Raw genomic sequence first — 19,186 nt, 5'->3', positions numbered from 1 at the left:
GCTCTCCCGACTGTGTTCTTTGTTCCGTCACCAGAAATAATGTAGTGAAGGAGAAGAGTAAACACCACGGTATAGCAACCATAGTTTTCCTGCTTAACACTAACCTAACGTAACCTAGTTTAGTGTTTGGTTAAGTATACATCAAGCTAAGTTTGGTTGTCGTGTTTCTCCATAAATTCTAGATAAGGAATGAAGATTTCGGTTTCCAGCCAAAGGATATATTCATCAATGGCGGCTGCGCACAGTATCTTGATCTGTCTCAGAAATTATTCCCACTTCAGACTGTGTAATCACTGTGACACATCTCTGCTTGTTACTCCGTTCTTTTATACTTCTTCTCTACCGTCGTAGAGGAGAACGCGCTCTCCTCAACACAATAATTCTTATAAAGGTACAGAACATACTCGTACCTCTCACCTCAGGACCAGTGACACAGATACCTTCCTGACCAACACCCCCACCCAGCCTTTTATGTCCAGCCCTGAACCACAACCTCCTTGATGCCCCTCGCCTCGACACTTCCTTTGTTGTGTGATCTTCCTCCTCCCTCACACACTGCAGGTATTAGAACTCTCTCCTTCTCAACACTCACAGGACACTTTCTTCTCATGTTTCTGCGAGTCAATGAGTCGCTTTTTCGTAATACAATAATTTTAACGCCCGAGGAACACTTGCACGTGCAAGAAAATCAATTGCAGACATTCGCCCGAATGGCTCTCCTGCCTCCCCGACCCTCTCTGCCGCACCCACCAACATCCTGGCCGGCCCAGAAGGAAAGTTGCTCCACCATAATAGTACTTGAGGGAAAATTTTGACATGCAAACTTGATCTTAAACAGACACTTACTGTCATACACTCTACATACGGAGTGTATGGCGTGGCCCGGCGTCTGGGAGCGATCGTTCTGATGAAAAGATGTTAGTCTTTTGCATCCCAGAGACGCTGCCGCCACACCCAACACGACACACCATCACGCGCCAGTGAACAAACACGTCCCCTTAATTATCAAGTTATCACTGACGATCCAAACACCGCGTCGTGGAGAAAATTTACTGAGCGTCACACAAGGTTTCGAACCAACTTATAACTAAACACATGAGTCGGTGACGCTCTCTTAACATGACAACACACTTTCACATGTCCAGCCTCCACAATGTACTTGTCATATGACTGAAACACAGACAGGATCATTGATAAGGATCTGGGAGACCTTATACATCTCCCCCTAATGAATCATGTCTAAACTGGTGCGCTGATACACGAGACGTCTTCATCATGTGGCCCTGACAGTCGTGCACGTTACCGCAGTTACACAAGTCTTGTTCCTTAATTCTGACTTTCCTTTTAAGACAGTAAATCTCCAATCCGATTTTCATTCTAGGTAATACTGCACTTAATTAAGACCTTATCTATGGGGTCAGTGTTAGTCCATGGGTGTTATAATCTGACTTTTATACTACACTAAATGTGACTGGTCAGTTACAGGCAGCGCCCTGACACCGTGGAGGGTGACAACCAGGATACAGCCAATGTGTTCACACCTCTCAGAGAATTATTATTTTTAACGTTTCACCAAACTCTTCAAGCGGTTCCTGCTGGCTAAGTTGACCACACGCTCCCTAGATAATAAATGAATGTACTTAACTGAACCTTTCACTAACAAATGTTTAAAGAATCAAACAATTCAACTTCACGAGTGATTTTTTTTCTGATCCATTATTAAGTGCTGGTTCCCATACAGGCCACACCGCCCCCAGGAGTTAATAGCGAATTATGCAACTTATGTCATAAGTGACTGTAACACCTCACTATTGTTCCAGTTTCAGGAGAACTCTCTCTCTCTCTCTCTCTCTCTCTCTCTCTCTCTCTCTCTCTCTCTCTCTCTCTCGAGAGAGAGAGAGAGAGAGAGAGAGAGATTATGACCATAATTTCTAACAAATATTTGAGGGGATCTGCTGAAGGGAAGGGAAGGCGCCGTGGACATTACCTTGGTAGAAGCAGCGGCTGAACACCTGTACAGTACACGCCTGTAAACAAGATGGTCCGAGTTATACACATATCTTTACTCTGCAACAAATATTATTATTAGTAGTATTAATTGTAATTAGTATTGTCTATATTACTGTCATTAATGCTTTCAGTTATCATAGCAGTACGCTGCCTTATATACACAAACAAAATGCTAACACGAGAAATACGAACATTTTATAAACGTGGTGTGTGTGTGTGTGTGTGGTCACAACACTAAGCGGTATGTTACCTGTCTTTCAACCCTCAAATGAGTCTAAACCATGTGCAAATTTGAGGTGTTAGACTAATATATTTATATACGTACACATCATATACACATTCACACACACTCATTCACTCCCCCCCCCACACACACACACTACATCCTTGACCACCGTAGGGTCAAGACCTATTCAGGCGCTGCTCCTGCTGAGCACCCCTCCCCCCCTGGCAATGTCGGCCCATTCCTCAAGTCCCTCTCCCCGACCCATCCTCACCACCGGGATACCAACATAATCAAAAGTAACAATTTCGTTTCGGAAAGAAGTGGGATCAGTGAATTCAGCACTAGACAGTACCAGTGAGAGCAGTGACCCACCACTGAGATAAGCACCCCTGGCAACCATCCTCTGACCAGACGGTGTTAATCTGCCCACCCTGGGAACAACAGCGGGCCGGCTTTACACCTGACTACGAGATAACACAACGTCACCGAGCAGAGAGTGAGGTACTATGACACCACCCCACACCACACGGTGTCCCCATGACCACGTGAGGTCCTTCATGTCAACACCCGAGGGCGAGTTACTGCACCACGTGAACGCCACACCACCTGGTGTCCCCATGACCACGTGAGGTCCTTCATGTCAACACCCGAGGACGAGTTACTACACCACACCAACCCGGTGTCTCCATGACCACGTGAGGTCCTTAATGTCAATACCCGAGGACGAGTTACTACACCACGTGAACGCCACACCACCTGGTGTCTCCATGACCAGCCCACGCCCGGGCCATCAACTGTAGACTATAATAATTTGTATGTTCATTGTTCAATCATTGTTCCTTCTTCTTTCAGTAATGAAAGCTTTTGTTAAACGACCACCCACCCCATGTCTTTGTATGTAGTAAGTCATTTTTGTCCAATGTATATTTTCAGCCTTCGGGCTGCAGAGCTTTTTCAATAAGCCGTTAATTATTATAATAATAATATTATTAGTAGTAGTAGTAGTATTACACACACACACACACACACACACGAGGCGGAAGTGATTCAGTATCCCAGGGAGATTTATTAAAAAGATTTCGTAAGTAGGCGTGTGGTATCGGGTGGGCCATGGGTTGGTATCGGGGTGGGTCATGGGTTGGCATCGGGGTGGGTCATGGTTTGGCAAATGGGTAGGTCATGGGTTGGTATTGGGGAGGTTACGAGTTTTTATCGGAGTGGGTCATGGGTTGGTATCGGGGTGGTTATGGGTTGGTAGCGGGGTGGGTCATGGGTTGGTATCGGGGTGGGTCATGGGTTGGTATTGGGATAGGGTATGGGTTGGTATCAGGGTGGGCCGGGTTGGTATCGGGTAGTCATGGGTTTGGTATTGGGAGGTTATGGGGTTGGTATCAGGGATGGGTCATGAGTTGGTATTGGGAAGGTTATGAGTTGGTATCAAATTGGGCCATGGGTTGGTATCAGGGGTGGAGTCATGGGTTGAGTATTGGATAGGCTAGGTTAGTATAGGGTGGGCCTGGGTTGGTATCGGGGTGGTGGGTTGGTATTAGGGGAGAGGTTATGGGTTGGTATCGGGGTGGGTCATGGGTTGGTATTGGGGAGAGGTTATGAGTTGGCAGGGTCTTTGTGGCAGTATCTTTGACTGCGCGTCCGGGACAGTGAAGGAATGAGTACTTGGTAGCGGTCACGGGGAAAGTGGCGCTGACCTGGGACCCTGATAGAAGAGAGAGAGAGAGAGAGAGAGAGAGAGAGAGAGAGAGAGAGAGAGAGCACATAATCATGAAATATAAAGAGAGTTGTTCATAAACAAACTCTAAGTCTCAATAAGTTAACTGATCACGTCTGTTCTCGCTCTTGTATTTGTCTGTCTATTCATTTATATATTTTATCTTCATAAAGTTGTTCCTTTATCTACCTACACGAGTCTCGGGCGGGCGCGTGACACCTGGTTCTGTTGCTTAATATTGGACAGCTAAACAGGCGTACACCTTCAGTAGGAGGAGGGCTGGACTGTGGTGCAGGGAGGAGGGCTGGACTGTGGTGCAGGGAGAGGGCTGGAACTGGCAGTGCAGGGAGGCTGGACTGTGGTGGAGAGGCAGCCTTGTCCCTTCTCTCAACCCGCGGTCACTTTCTCCCGTGGCGCTGATTCGACTTTTCACCCGGAAGCGTTTGCTTTACACCCCTCCCAATACCCCCACGCAACTCACTCCCACCTCCCCTCACCAGCCACCCCCAAGTACCTCACCTCCACCCACGCCACTGTAGCCCTCCCTCAGGTCGGGTCCCCCCTCCTCCTCCTCCACTGCTCCCCACTTCACAGCACCTACTGTATTTCCATGGCACAGCACACTACAAGACCTTACCTGAGTCATACACCTGGTGTACTGTACATCACTCCTAACAAATACTGTATTTATCACCGCGGCTATACGGGTTACACAGAGCCACCATCATAATAACAGAGCCGCTGGTTGACTAAAATTCCCCGAACACCGACGGTAACATTGTGGTAGGAACACTAACGGGTTCATATCTACCAATTGACTTATCTTCGTATAATGAGCCGTGTTTTCATGTTTGGTTATATATGTACACTGACACAACTGGCGTTTATCAGCTACTGACCAATAACAAGTTAGGTAGGGGATAGCAAGGCGGTGGAGACAGTACCAGTGGTGGAGGCAGTACCAATGGTGGAGACAGTACCAATGGTGGAGACAGTACCAGTGGTGGAGGCAGTACCAGTGGTGGAGGCAGTACCAGTGGTGGAGGCAGTACCAGTGGTGGAGACAGTACCAGTGGTGGAGACAGTACCAGTGGTGGAGGCAGTACCAGTGGTGGAGACAGTACCAGTGATGAAGGCAGGAGAGAAAGTGTTTCATGGTCAAGGCTGTGTAACGGACCGGCGGTGAGTCCGTCAGTGACCGTAGAGGGAGAGAACACCCTCCTCCTCACACACCTACCACCTGACACCAACACTTATCCCATCAGTTTACGAAAAATAATACAATTGTAAATAACCAAATAATAATAATAATAAAATAAATACGACTTCTACCACTACTACTATTAATTACTACTACTACTATTATTTTATTTTTGTGGGCGGATCAAAGGGTACAGATACCTAAGATGAGGGGGGGGGGTAAATAATCGGTAGAGAGGTGTAAGATAAAGTGTGATAAAGGGGGGGGGTCAGGGTGATAAATATGAACATATCCCCACACACACACACACACACACACACACACTTACATACTCGGTATAAAACGAACTTTTCTACTCTCAGTCCCAGACCTCCATAAAATACCACCGTGTGAAGGTGAGGAACAACTTACCCCCACCCATCCGAACAAAGACTACGCTCCCTTCCTTTAAATCATCTCTTAAAAAAATATCTATTGTCTAAGTATTAATATCTTTTGTAATACCTACTATATATTCTTACTTTTATTGGACCACCAAAACTGTTTTATCAGAAATTATCAAGTACAGTAGATAGATAGAAATTACCACTGAAATAAACATATTGGCCAACTTGACATGATACTGACAGCTGTCCTCTTGTTCCACCTTAATACAACCCAAGTTATATGACACCTCAGTAACATACACACCTGTCACAGTCACCCTGACACTCCCATCTCTTGTTGGTCTTTCTCATAAGTCTTCCACTGTAATGTTTCACCTTTTCATCCTTATGCCTGCTTTATCATCTCTCTTCATTCTCTGTGCTTTATCATCTCTCTTCATTCTCTGTGCCTTCTCTATTCTTTATAGTATAAGTTACGTGTGTTTATTCTCTTTATAAATCCGTAAAGGACCATTATCTAACAAACAACTAAAGTATTAAGTCCATTATCTAACAACCAAAGTCCATTATCTAAGAAAGTATTAATTTATCTTCCCTACACCTTTACTAACCAATAACAACACACGTCAGACTCACTGCTCTGTCAACACACTTTTACTGCTGCTCAACGCTCAAAGTTTCTCCTCACTTGCAATTTTTATCTAACTTGGCGTGGATGAACTTTCTCAGAGCGGCGCGTACCACCATCACCACCACTTTCACTCCCACCTCTCCCTCCTCCCCCCCACTCACTCTGCCTCTCGTTTTTTTGTGCGATATTTATTACCGTTATCCAATACACACTGCGCTTTCTTTCTTTTTTTCTCAGTGTCAATGTTTATCAGTATTATCGTTACTTGCCATTTGAGAGTAACAGGTGTCCGGTTGTATCTGTATTATGGCCATTATTCACAACAGATGGCGCTTTCCTTTTTCCAACAAGGACTTTTACTTACAGTATTATCTGGCTAATCCCACCAACGTCTCAAATACGTGTTTATGGTAAATATCTTATGTTAACAGCGTTTCCCTTTTGGCAATATCAATATTTATTACCTTATAACAAATGGTGGTTCATGTTACCCCAATATCATAAACAAAATGACTGAAAAAAGGCCAAATAATTCACAATTGTGTACAAAGTTCAGCTTACTAGCCCCCCCCCCCCAAAAAAAATAAAATACCTTGGATATCGCCCGGACAAGTACGAAAACTAACAAACAAATCACAAGTTATAATGAAATAGCTACGTTAGTTCGTCTACAGCACACATACCGAGGGTAACACGCATGGGTGGATTAACTATGTCAGGGTCTCTGGTTACTGGCGCCAAACGCAAGGTGCAATATATCGTACTGGCCAAAGTATGTTTCTTTTACCAATATCTATGATGATAATGAGTCTAAAGCTCAGTAATAATAAAATACATTATTCCTTATAAAGAGACTTCAAAAGCGACACCAACAGGTAACAGGTGAGTTAACGAGGGACTGTTTGTACGCCAGGCAGTAGGGCAGCCAGTCAGGTAGCAAAACAGGAAAGGTTATCCACGAGAATAACTAAAGCAGCCAATAAACACCAACACGAGCAGTTAACAGCGCCTGACACAGTAACAATATTGTTAGGTCGTGGTGGTACAGTTCACCTGACTTAAATTTACTGTATCTCTACTTAAACTAAAAACTAAACATGAACTTTTTTCCATAAATTATACTTATACTTTATACCGAGAGCTTAATTGTACTCTACAGTCTACACCAAAAGTTTTACTAGTAATTTACACCAGCACAGCATTTACCGAAAATATTCCTGTACTAATGAAGAAAAAAACTCGTCCATGTACTCAAAATGCTCCCAGTAAGTCATACCGAAAACTTAAATGTATTGAGTGAAGAAAAACCTATAATTAATGACAAAATTATTAGGCCTTGTTAAGTTAGGTTAAGCTGAGCTAGGTTAGGTTAAACTTGTTTTTGTCATTAATTAAATGGGTATAATGTCCTACAAACTCCCCCCCCCCTCCACCTCTTCTCCCTCATTATGACAAGCACACTACATTATCAACACAATGTAAGGATGACCTGAAGATTAGTCGCTAAGCTTATTTCACCTGATATTAAAACACCCTAACGCTACCTGGGGTGGGGGGGGGGATTAGGTTCAAGTTAGGTGAGGCTGGCGTTAGGTTGGTAAGGTTAAGGTGCTGTTAGGTTAGGTTGGTGTTAGGGTGAAAAGATTAGGTTAGGTTGGTGTTAGGGTGGTAAGATTAGATTAGACTGGTTAGGTTAAATTAACGTTAGATTAGCGTTAGGTTACATTAGATTAACGTTAGGTTAGGTTAGATTGGATTAGCGCTAGGTTAGATTAGATTAGCATTAAGGTAAGTAAATTAAATTATCTTATGGTGAAATAGACTGGGCGCCAGGGAGGCCAATGTTCAGGTGATCCCAAACATTAAGGTAGAACTACATTACATTGTTTACATATATTATATATTTCAAGCTAATTATACACTATCACTATGTTTCATGCTCTAGTTATCATCATTATCCAGTTAATTGCTTCTCTCTCTCGTTCTTACTCTACTTGAAATAAATATTCGTCTTGTTCTAACTCTCTATTCCATTATCATCGTGTTGACATCTTCTTCAATTCGTCATATTTTGTTTATTTTCCTTTGTTTAGGTTTTTATTTATCGGTTGTTGTGTCTCGGATCCCGTGTTTGTTCTTCATTGTCCTGTGTCGTTATTCTTACATTATTTAAGGAAGTGAGGAAGGAGGTGGAGGGAGGAAGAGAAGGGTGTAGGAAGGAAGGAAAGGAAGGAGGTGAAGAGAGGAAACGAAGGAGGTGAAGGGAGGAAAAAGGGGGGTGAAGGGAGGAAAGAAGGTGAAGAAAAAAATGAAGGAAGGAGATGAAGGGAGGGAGGAGGTGAAAGAGGGAAAATAACAGCAGCGTAAAGTACGTACCGTCTAATATACTTTAAATATCGTCCAAATTAAACACCATACTCAGTATTGTAAGTAACGCCCCCAAAAGTTCATTACAATAACACTGTTAGCGAGTACAACAAATGTCAACACAACCCTCTCACATTAGGGGCGCCCCACCACACAGACTGGAAGGCCTCGCCGGTATACTTATCAACTGACAACACCCGTTCTTGTTCGCTCACTGTTGCCTCTGAGTCTCTCACTATTTACCAAGAACGTCTCGGTGTGCCAACTGTCAAAGGTTCCTAAGTTCACAGATTCCCTAAACTGAGACTTGATCACCATCTAAGAAGTTCACATCAGTTAACTGTAGACGGTGAGGCAGGGGCGGATCCAGGAATATTAAAAAAGGGGGGAGGGGTTCAAGAATTTGTGGGTGGGGAATAGGAGATATTCTGAGGTCAATAGTAATTACCTTTTACTATACAAAAACGCCTGAGTAAAATACTACATTAATGAAAAGTATTAGAATTTTCTGATGAAAATGGGAGTCCGGACCCCCATAATTCCCCCCCTGGATCCGCCCTTGTGAGGGCGACCACTAACTTATCCTCCCTCACACGCGTTATGTTTCCTGGTGCAGAAATCTCCTTAAGGAGAGACACCATGGCGTCGCGGGGTCACATTCCAGGTTCTCTTGTAATTACCGCTACAACAAGTGTGTCGTAGAGCGTTATGTAGACCTCACATACAGGGAAGGTGGAGAGAGTAATGGTGTGTGGGTGAGGCCCGGCGTCACTCACCCAGGTACTGTACACACCGCCTCGCTCACCCCCACACCTCACAACACCAGGTGCGAATATACATATATTATTTTGTTAATTTTCCTAAAAGATAAAAAGTATATCATACACTAAAAACAACCTTGTACACACTCTACCACAGTCTCCCCTCCCCGCCACGGTCACCACCACTCATCATTGCCAGCATGACTGTCAATGAACTGAAACCAGTCTGGTAACTGGTTTTGACCTTCTATCAGGTTAGGGTGGGTACAAATATCTTGTACCTGCACGGCGGGTCAACCCACAGTGACCCTGTCCCTGTGGTGACCTCCATAACTCTTAGGTCAGTTCCTTCCACCAGCAGAAGACGACAACGCTCGCACCTGTTTACCTTTACCTGTCTCCCGGGCCAACAGTGTGGTCTGTTACCCAGGGTTCTCGGGAGCACCTCACCACCCAAGTTGATCACCAAATTATGAAGAGATTTGTCAGGTTTTCTGTTGCTGACCTAAACCGTCTCAGCGTTTACTGTAACAAACAGTCTCGGCTGTTACTACTGTATTTACACACACACACACACACTTCCATATCTATAGTTAATTCGTATGTTCACTCCCTTTTTGTACTGAATACTTTTGTCAATCCAGTGACCCACTCCCCAATTTCACCATAAGTAAATTTTATCATCTCTCTTTCTTGTATATTTTCAGTCTCTTCGCTGCCATGTTGCTTCAATAAACCGCAAATTATTATTATTACACAGGTGGACGGACATCACAGCGGCCGGAACAATACAATGATTAAGAGTTACTTATCACTCAGTACAGTACCTGGGTTCTTGTAGCCTCATACCCTCACTGTAGGTGTGTGAGGGCTGCCTTGGTGTAATAATAGAGGGTGTAGGTGTGTGAGGGCTGCCTTGGTGTAATAATAGAGAGTGTAGGTGTGTGAGGGCTGCCTTGGTGTAATAATAGAGAGTGTAGGTGTGTGGCGCAAGTGCCATCTGTTGCATGATTGACTGACTATCGTGTTTATGGTCAATGAGCCTTGACGAGTACGTGTGTGTGTGTGTGTCGTGCTTTCAGAATGTGAACACATAATTTACATTGTAGTACTAACTGTAGCATCATTAACTCCTGCTCTCTTTACACTTAATAGTCATTACGTGTAAGTACGGTATTATTATCATCTGTACTGTACACTGTCCGACATGGTTCTCATAAGTCACATCTCAACCGTGCCACACAGCAGGTGCGAGGCAGAGAACGTTTAACACGGTGTAAAGGTGTTGTTAACCACCAGATTATTCTTTGGTCTTACAAGTGTTAAGTTAAAAAGATAAATTCTGAAGAGTCCAACAATATTTACACATTATTATTCACCATATTACCGTACTGTTCAAGGAACTGTCAAGTTCCAATAGTGAAACAAACCCCAGGAGGTAAGTAAAGACCTGGTGAGGAACCAACTGGACACTGTGTGGGGCACCAGCACGGGTCTTAGTCATAATAAAAAACAAAAATAAAAATTCCGTTTGTGGGTAAAATGGGCTGCTGGATCCCTTCTGACCCGCTCACCTCACTTTGAACGAGTCATGTCGATCACTCTGGCCAGTGACCCGAGGCGCCAATATCAGGTAATATGTCAGAGTGTGGGGGGGGGGGTGAGGGCCCACAGTAGCAATGATATACACCATTCCTACCAAAGACTTTGGAGGACAATATAACTGAGGGTAACCTGACACAAGGCTGGTCTAGTACAGCATGGATAATTAATTGATGTGTATAATTGGATCACATGAAGATTAGGCACCCCGGGTACCGTCGAGGTGATTAAACTTCAGGTAGGTTAATCTGGGGTGGCACATCTTTAACTGAGGTGAACGTCACATGAAAATGAGGCACTCCAGGTGACTAATGGGGTCCTTTGTGACCTTACCACAGTATAAGGAGATATACTTGCTCATTATTGAGACAGACAGACGAGCAGCAGTAGACCATCACACACAAGACTGCCACTACCTGTGTCGTGTGAGGATCCTTGTCAGTCATTTCAACATGAACTTCTTAAACGTGAAATTAATTGTCAAAGTTGCCATAATCAGAAGACCCGGACGAAACACTGCAACAAGAGGGACGGTTTTGTAGGGAAATTTCAGACTGTCAGCAGTATAAATTCAGTTTCCAGAACGAGTGGAAGTTTTTCTAAGTCCCACGTGTCAATTAATGTAGCTTTTTTTTATCACATGAACATTAAGCACACCGGTTGATGTGCTTAAGATTGATGATGGTTAAGTTAGCGTGCCGCATCTCCCGGTGGGCGGTTTAGAGTGTCTAATGTTCACGATAAAAATAAATACACTTCTGGAAGCTGTGAACTTGTACGTTTGACAATCTTTGGTCTGGGGCTCCCATGCCAAACTGTCCTTACTTTTGGAATGTTTCGTCCAGGTCATCTGTTGAATATTAATTTTATCTTCATATTTATGTGGAGGTAAAACTTTGATACAACATTTCAGATGTACGGTGATTTTGTTTACTTGGTTCACGCCTTGTACAGTAGACGTGATTTACGCCACAGCCCCCTGAGGCTTCCAGGGTCACGCACAACATCTACTTCAATTAACATTCCGACCAGACACTAACAACCTTTGTGTGTGACCCTTCCCCGAATTAAAGGTACCTTCCCTCCCCTGCCCAGGTAACGGGGCGGTATAACCTCAGCTCGACGCACTGACCTATTATGACCCCTGGGGGCGAGTGTTATTATCTGATGACCCAAGAGTTGGCGCGACCTTGGTTGAGTGTAGGACAGGTTACGGCTACCGCAGGGTCACATGCGTCTTGCTGTAGCCAACCACTGTGTTTAATAATTGTGGAGGTAATGACAGGGATGTCTGGCTTATCCGAGATGTGCTTATGTCAACATCTTGACTGAGTTAAAGTGTTTACAGCACTTCATATTAACAAATTGCCTTGTTCACATTATCACCCGCATCACCATCAACACAGTTCACATCACCTTTAACAAAGTTTTATACGCGTATAAGCGTCAAGTCAATAATCACAGTGCAACACTTTCGAGAAATTAAAACCAAATGACTCGACAATAATTCAGAGTTACACGTACAGCAACCACCGCTGTACGTGTGGCCGAGCGTATTATATGGTAATTTACACCTAACACCGAAGTGACCCCCTGGACCTACCTGACGAGGAGTTGGCCACACTATCACCCAACACACTGCTGCATTATCTGCCACAATCTTGGGAATACTGATCCTGGAGGGTGACGAGAGCCAGTGTGCTATAGGGGGCAAAAGAGGCGCTCGGGAAACACAAGACTTGACCGCGCACGTCACAAAAGTCACCGGAGAGGAACGGGTCGAGGAGCAGAGTTAGAACCACGCGCTGTAAGTCACCACAACACCAAGACCAGAGCAGAGACCCAACCCACCCGATCCACGTCCCAGCTAGCACTGTGGACAAGGCACCCGCGCAGCCCCCCGCCCCGCCTATCACCCCCTCCCTCCCCCACCAGTCTCTCCACGCACACTTTCACTGGCGACAACAAAGAGCACCAGCACCCGGACCAACCAGTTAGTGAGGGAGGGAGGAGGGGTCACACAGGGGTGGGCGGGGTCAGAGGCGGGGTGACGCAGGGAGAGTTACGGGAGAGGGGCCATCGCTCGCCAGGTGTACTGGGGACTGGGTCACAGGTGTGTGTATGAGGGAGAGGAGGAACTGGGTCATAAGTGTAAGGTGGAGGACTAGGTCAGGCAGGGCGAAGAGAGAAAGGGCAGCACGGCCAGGAAGATGGTGATGATGCCAAGACCTGATCAGAAACGAGAGCAACTGAACATTCCTGGCTCACTCCTACACAGTACATTAACTCTCTCTCTTTCTCGTCATTACAGTCGTGTATTGAACCTTAATAAACCACTGCTTATTTTGGTTATGGAAGCAAGAAGTTATTCTTTATATCGGTAATTGACTTCAGGCTTATATGGATGGCAGTAAGAGCATCAAGGTAACTTCTCACATTCTCCCACGATCAGTCGTCCACCCAAACACTTACACTCCATGTGAACCGACCTATCTCTGTATGTATGTACGTACGTACAGTCACTCCAAAGAGTATCTTTACGGAGGGGTCCGAAGAATTTCAAAATGAACACTGTGACTCCTGCTGTATCGGTAGGGTTATCAAAATCCATCGTCGGCTGTGTCATATTGACTCACACAAAACCGTAAAGATACCTTTTTGGAGTGACAGTATCTGTGTGTGTGCCGATGTGTATATTTAGTCTATAACTGTATGTGTGTGTGTGTATGTGCCGTCTATATGTGTGTGTGTACGTACTTAATATTGTGCACATTCCTGTATATGCCTTCTCATCGGTACTGTCCGTATCCGTACGTAGGTTAAGGTTCAATGTTAAGAAAACTACCACGACCAGGCTGCTACCCCCACTAATTTTATAAATTGAATTTAATGTAATATACCAATCCACCACTCATCAGCTGACTAGCCGTTCGGGAGGTTGGTCTGTTCTTTACTACTTTGTAAAGACCTTCATTGTACAGTGTTAGTACAGGAGGAAACCGGAGTACCCGGAGAAAGCCTGTGAAGGTTGGTAGTCACGCTGGATAACACCCTTCCCACGTGTCTCAGGCCAGGACCAGTACCTTTAAATCGTTAAAAGTTTGGGTTAAGTTAAAATTTATGTACGAGTCGTTTATTAAAACAAAAATTTGGGTAAAATTTAGTTTGGTCATCCCTTTAGATATCCAAACTTTGTGATTTACGACAGATAAGAAGGTCCAAATAGTTCAAAACACATAAATAAAAATCGGAAAAACATAGTTTGGATATCTAACCAAATGTAACATAACTTATCCTAATCTAACCTAATCTAATTCTTAAGATTCCCAGGAAGACCAAAACTAAAATATTACCCAATGTATAAGCAAGTAAATAAGTCAATGTAATATAAATGGTTTAGGTCAAGCATGGACAACCCGCGGCCAGAACCATGTCTTTGTGGCCGTGGTTCAGGTAGATACAGCCAGCTTAAGGTGAGTAAAGTAATTTATTAAAATCATAATCTTCACACAATTCGTTACTGTTTCATCACCTAAGAGTAAGTAACTACGAAAACGTAACGGTGAAATAAGTATAAATAATCAACAATACTGTATAAACTCGTGTGAGTTTATGGGCCAAGTTCGGCCCGGTCTATTTGATGGATTAACTAAGTTGGGTATGTCCAGGTGGGCATAATATATATATATATATATATATATATATATATATATATATATATATATATATATATATATATATAAGTAGATCCACAATGAAAACGTGATAAGATAAATCTTGATAAAATCACACGAAAAGGAAACAACGAGTACTTTAGCTTTCGTCTTTATTCAAGACATCTTCAGAGGCGAAAGACGTTGTTTCTTTCCCGTGTGATTTATCAAGATATATATATATATATATATATATATATATATATATATATATATATATATATATATATATATATATATATATATATATATATGCTGATAACCACAAGGAAAGAAGAAAACACGAAGTTCCCAAACGCTTTCGTGTAATTCACATCTTCAGGGGTGAGTACAGACTAAAGAGAAGTACAAAACAAGGTATATATATACAGAGGAGGGTGAGACCAGGTATATATACACCTTGTTTTGTACTTCTCTTTAATATAAATAGGTAGTTTCATTGTAGTTCACCATACGCCAAGATTAACATGACATTATTATTTTGGTGGTGTCTAAGTAAGAAAAATGTAACTGCAGGAAAAATCAATGTATTCACAGACTGCTTCAAACATCTTCTGTTAAATGCCAAGAAGCATTAACATATTACTTAAAAAAATATTATGATGGAGTTGTTTAGTAAATGAGAAAAAGTCTGATTGTAAACCGAAAATATCATAAGGTAGACGTGACGATAAACTGTTTCACTTACCGTGCTAATACATTATTAACATTACCTTTGGGTTAGGTAGGATATAGATTTTGGTGGGATGACCCGCAGAAATATATCTAAGTCATAGTGCGGCCCATGACTGAAGAAAGGTTGCCCATGCCTGGTTTAGGTCATTCTGTTCGTGGTAATTCTCCAACACGAGCCTAGTAGACAGCACCCTAGATAAACAGTAAAGTTCTATTTATCCTCAATAGCACAACCACAAACATTCCTGGTAAAATCTGCCGTTTTTGTCACCCGAATTCTAGGAAGAAGAATTATAATAAACGTTTCCTTTTGGCGTTTTTAATCCTCGGTGATAATTGCGGTGAAACTGTTTGGAGAGGAGGGAGGGAAGGAGGGACTCTAGGAGGGTAAAGGTGAAGTGTATGAAAAGGAAGAGAATGAGAATACAAAGAGAAGTGTAAGAAAGAGGAAAACATATATGGAAGAGGTAAAATGGTAGGTACTATAATGATTTATGGGGAAAATATAACAAAGTTTAAAATGTAGAGGAAAAAAAAGTAAAAGTGAATTATAAACTTATATAGACGAAACAAATATGGAAGCGCCAAGAATAAGAGAATAGAAGAGGTAGAATAATAATATAATTTTAATAAACGAATTTAAAAAGTGGGCAGAAAAGGCGTAAAATCCAGAAAGTGGAGTGGAAGAATGAGCAGGAGCGGAGAATGGCGGGAAGCCTAAATCGTTGGGCCATTACAGTATACAGTATTATAAAATGTTGTCTAGTGTAACACCTACTTTAGGAAATATTCTCATAATAATACAGAATATATGTCTTAATTTTCATTTTACGAAACTAAATTCCTCGATTTTTTTTTGGGGGGGATTCTTCATATTTAGTGAACTTAGAAAGGTACACGAGTGGAGCACGGGTTTGAGAGGGGTGTACTACGGTGTTTGAGTGGGGGCAGGCACCAGGGGGCTGGGGCTACAGCTGGCCCACCATCTGCCATCACTCTCCCCCTCAAACTCCTCAACTAAGAACAATCACATTTTCTAGCCATTATGAACACAGGTAAGTGAACAACCCGTGACGAAGGTATACCTCAGCGTTCATCCTCGTCAGCGAAGGAATTAGAGGCATGGAAAGATGTCCTACAGTAACCTCCTCCTCCTACTACTATTTAATTAAATGGCCTCCAGCCTTCCCCAATAGCCACACCTTCGCCGCCATTTTATTACCTTAAAATTAACTATCCTAATACATAAGTAGCTGCCCTGGCTGTGTTGAGTTAGTTGAGCCGCAGATCTATGCGGCATTCAGTGACTGTTGCCTCATAGTTAATATCTGCAACTGTTGTCGGCTTTGGGGCCGATGCTCTCGTTCCCCTGAGGCAGAGCAAAGCAGACCTAAGCAGAGAGAAGGACAGCCGACATCTCAACCAGGCTGTAACATAACTTCTGGGCTGCTGCTTCTGTTCGGATAACACCTCCGCGAGTCTGGCATAGAAGCATCTTGCACTTGGTCCCATCCCACTAGAGGTTGTGAACACCAGAGGAGTGAAGCTGCCTTGATCAACGTTTTTAATTCTCTCCCCGTATTCCCTAATCTTGTTGTTCTCGTTCCTCCTGTGTGCAGCATCGAGAGCTAGGTTACGGTGGCATGCGGCCATGGGATTAAAAATACTACTACTACTCCTCCCCCTCCTCCTCCTACTACTACTGCTACTACAGGATTCTCAACAGTTGGTAAATTAGTTTCCCGCCTTAGCTATAGACACGAGAGGTATACAATGTGGAGTTATTATCCCTGGGTGTAATTTACAGTATTTAAGTCACTATAGTTACGTTCTCACATCAATAGTCAGGGGAAAAGTAATTGGATCACATGAAGATTAGCCCCCTATAGCTTATTTCACTAGGGGTTAGGTTAAGTTAGTTAAAGTTAATCTTAGGTTAGGTTGGACTAGACTAGGTTAGGCTAGGATGGGGTGTACACACAGTCAAGAACGTATCTTTACAATTTTTATGTGACAACGGATGAAGGATTTTGACTACCCTACCGAGACAACAGGAGTCGCAGTGTTCATTTTGACATTTATCGGACCTCTCCGTAAAGATACTTTTTGATTGTGTGTTTATTATTGCTTTGGTTTAGGTCAATCAGCAAGGTGCCTTACATCTTCACTAACGAAAAATACACATCTTATCTACATGTCGGTTAGATTCGTGAAGCCTGACCCCCGACCCAATCCTGACCTGACTGACCCTTGACCCAATCTTCCGCCCCCGACCCAATCCTGACCTGACTGACCCTTGACCCAATCTTCTTATACCTGACCCAATCTTCCGCCCCCCGACCCAATCCTGACCTGACTGACCCTTGACCCAATCTTCTTACCCCTGACCCAATCTTCTGACCCCCGACCCAATCCACTGACCCTTGACCTAATCCCCTGGTCTACAAAACGTTTTATGAGTGAGGTATTAGCATGTTGATGACCCCAGCTGTGAGGTCAAAAACACGGCGGTAACAGTGACTACACAGTGTTATATCAGTCATTGTAGCTGACTCAACTAAACACTTTACTGTGTGTGTGTGTGTGTGTGTGTGTGTGTGTGTGTTAGCTTTCCTCGCCCTTGAACACATCCCGTGGTGAGTGAAGCTAATGTACACACACACACACACACACACACACACACACACACACACACACACACACGTCAAATGTATGTTCTGTAAGCAACTGAACACCTCGACTTGCGCCGTCAACAGATCTCACTGCGCCATTTTACAGAATCCCGCCAATATTACTTGATCCTAGCCCAACCCGCCTTTAATTACCAAAGGAAGGTTTAGATAACGTTTAATTTTAAGACACTCGCTAAGAGTCGTCAAGGGACTATGGCATGATATGTTAACACACACACATGTTAGGTGGCACTGTTGTTGTGGTTTATTACATGTTAACACACAGATGTTAGGTGGCACTGTTGTTGTGGTTTATTACATGTTAACATGTTAAGTGGCAGTGTTGTAGTAGTGTACAGACTAAGAAGCTTCACAGTGAGTAGAGTTGAAGCTTGTCGATGAAATACTTTCAATTAGAGGAGAAAGTTTGGGGAGAGGCAAGTTTACCTGCTGGGGAGGCGGGTGCGAGGAGGCGCCACACCGCACTGCTGCTTCCAGTACACCGAGCAGGGACCACCACACTCACCTGTCAGTCCATCATCCTTATTACAAACATTAAATATCAAAACAACTTTTATCTGAGAGTCAAGATGATGATTAATGAAAGCTTTATAACTACTGTGTTACTGTTGCCAGACAGCCTACAGCTACCACCCGTTACTCACGTGTGTAACAGTACCAGTGTCCTACGGGTGTGTACAGTACAGTATGTGTAGTACAGTATACATACAGTTACTGAGGATTTTTTTCCCAAAATTTCGAACTACTCTTGATGTATCTGCATAACAGGTATTCTACGACGCATTATTATTATTAGCCTGGAATCAGATCTAAATAATATAAGTTCTTCTCGGAATTTAATGTTTCGAATTAAAAATTTCTGCTTGGCATTCCACTTTCAGAAAACCCCAGTAAAAATCCGTACAGTGGTGCTGGACAACCAATGGCCAGTCTTCTATACTTAACTATTAAAAGCACTTGCTAAATGCCGGGATATTAAGAACTGAACTTACAGCTGTGATCTACTGAGTTGCACCAATTCGTGACTTTGCTTTCGTGAAGAGAGCAACTTTTAGTATTAATAATATGAAGCTTTTATTTGTCTACTGTGGAATAATGACAAACAGAAAATTGTGCGGCTTATTTCTTGGTCCCGGAACATCCTTCAGTATTTGTAGTGACGACCCAACTTTTTAAGGTGTCCATGAATCCAGTC

The 19,186-nt window shown here is 43.2% G+C and overlaps 1 protein-coding gene across 1 annotated transcript in view; it reads right to left on the bottom strand.

Annotated features, from left to right (window-relative positions):
• LOC121861214 overlaps positions 1–18,492 on the bottom strand; it is a 105,128-nt gene extending 86,636 nt beyond the window's left edge. Inside the window, exon 1 of the mRNA XM_042358846.1 lies at positions 18,418–18,492. The gene's annotated coding sequence lies outside the window, so the exon portion shown is untranslated. The remainder of the gene's footprint in view (positions 1–18,417) is intronic.
• Between the last annotated feature and the right edge of the window lie 694 nt (positions 18,493–19,186).

Source organism: Homarus americanus, unplaced genomic scaffold (assembly GCF_018991925.1).
Source record: "Homarus americanus isolate GMGI-L3 unplaced genomic scaffold, GMGI_Hamer_2.0 scaffold40248, whole genome shotgun sequence".
NCBI lineage: Eukaryota > Metazoa > Arthropoda > Malacostraca > Decapoda > Nephropidae > Homarus > Homarus americanus.
Note: the sequence above shows the minus strand (reverse complement) of the source record. Positions and strands in the feature narration are given on the sequence as shown.